The following is a 2,055-nucleotide window of genomic DNA, read 5'->3' as shown; positions in this document are numbered from 1 at the left end:
ATAGATAGATAGATAGATAGATAGATAGATAGATAGATAGATAGATAGATAGATGCATATGTGGGCACAGGACGTCATGAAACGTGTACAAAAAAAAATATGAAGTATGAGTGCATGGAATATGAACTAATTTTTAGAACTAATTTTTAGAACAACGAAAGACACAAATGGAAAACAAGACAAACAACATACAGAACGACCCGTCATCAGTTTTTGGCTCTTTTTCTACTCTCGCATTTCGAGCATTTAACAACAATATACGCTTTCGATAAAACAGTTGCTTCTGCAAAGCAAATTAAATAAGATTTGGGATTATATGATTGAACGCCACGCATCCTCTTCCAAGTAGGTTTTATCTATCTATATATAGATATATAGATATATACAGAGAAAAAGAGAGAGAGAGAGATAACAACAGTATCATTCAAGCAAGTCGTATGTCCCTGCAACAACTTGACTCACGGCAAAAAAAAAAATCTGAATAATTTCCCGAGTGATTTTCTGCTTATGAAAAGTGCGAGTAATCAATGTTTGATTCACCAACCATCCATTTATAAAAAAATATACACCATACTCTGCACAATATGTTGAGAGTTCTCTTTATTTCACTTATACATATACATAATGTGTGTGTGTGTGTGTGTGTGTGTGTGTGTGTGTGTGTGTGTGTGTGTGTGTGTGTGTGTGTGTGTAGTCATAAAAGTGTTTACAACTGCAATAACACCAGGAACATTTTCACCGGCAACGAATACGCCGACTACATTTTCCGAATCAAAAGAAATTTTGCTCTGAGATAAAAGTATTTAGCCGTGTAAATATGAAACAACATCTGAGTAAAGAAATAAACTGATTTATTCGATATCACTCACACTTTGAACTAATTTGAAAGTAAATTACTGAACACAAACACTCCAAAATTGATTGATAATAAGCACCAAGATAACCTTGTTGCTGGGCTGTCTGGATATAAAATTGATATTCCTACAATCCAACTACTACAACGTATGTATTGGTTTTCTCAATAAACACAAAAGTCCTCTCGATTTACAAAGGAGCTGAGAGTTTGTGAAGTTCATGCCGTTTTCGGAAGGAAATTATAAAAAACGTTAGTGGTGGTGGGTCATAGCTTCAGGCAAGGTTTGAAATCGCGTCGAAGTCATTCGCTATCAGGTTTATATTTCTTTGCCTTTGCCGTTCATTACAACTCATAAAAAAAAATCAACTTTAAAGTAAATCGAAAATCCTATAAAAATAATATCTCGAGGACGTCACTGTTTACAATTGACTTCGTGTAATGGAACAAGAGAAAATATACTGGAGAAGTTGACTTTCATATATGAGAGACAGGCAGGCAAACAGACAAACTGACAGAAAGGCAGGCAGACAAACAGATAGATAGATAGATAGATAGATAGATAGATATGCTTCTTTATTGGCCACACAGGGCCAATACAGAGGGGACAAATACAATGTAGAGCTTTTCTTTTCGAAAGAAAAAGAAGGGGGGAAATAGAATTTAAAAAAAGTGAAAAAATTCCGATCAAAAGGGATAATGTAAATAAAGAAAGAATCCGATAGAAAGGGATCGTGTTTCACAGAACAGAGTAAAAATGTAAAAAACAGATTAGGTTTATCCGTGGAAAGAAAAGCCTACGAAAAAGACCACGGTAACCTTGGACAGAGAAAAAACATGAGAGCAAAGCGCTCTCTCTCTCTCTCTCTCTCTCTCTCTCTCTATCTCTCTCTCTCTCTATCTATCTCTCTCACTCTCTCTCTCTTTCTCTTCTTAATTTACAGGATCATGCTCAAAGTGGTTTCGTCAATCACGCGCACCATCTTTGCTACATTCACCAACCTTTTATTGAATCTCTCATGAGACAAAACTTGCCTCTCTATTCTCACCTTCGTTTTCAAGTGGTACTTGAAAAAGTTGATGAACGATTGGCCAGAGAAGTGTTTCCGGAAGTGTCTCAGTAGTTGTCTCACGAAGCCCCTTCCGGAATTCCTCATGAGAAGTGCGTGAGGTCGGCTATGTTTCAATCTCGCGTATGTTGG

The 2,055-nt window shown here is 36.4% G+C and overlaps 1 protein-coding gene across 1 annotated transcript in view; it reads right to left on the bottom strand.

Annotated features, from left to right (window-relative positions):
* The window catches only part of LOC106878296 (chitotriosidase-1), a 38,775-nt gene that overhangs the window by 17,309 nt on the left and 19,411 nt on the right, over positions 1 to 2,055 (bottom strand). The window lies entirely within an intron of this gene.

This window comes from Octopus bimaculoides, chromosome 8, assembly GCF_001194135.2.
Source record: "Octopus bimaculoides isolate UCB-OBI-ISO-001 chromosome 8, ASM119413v2, whole genome shotgun sequence".
NCBI classification, from domain to species: domain Eukaryota; kingdom Metazoa; phylum Mollusca; class Cephalopoda; order Octopoda; family Octopodidae; genus Octopus; species Octopus bimaculoides.
Note: the sequence above shows the minus strand (reverse complement) of the source record. Positions and strands in the feature narration are given on the sequence as shown.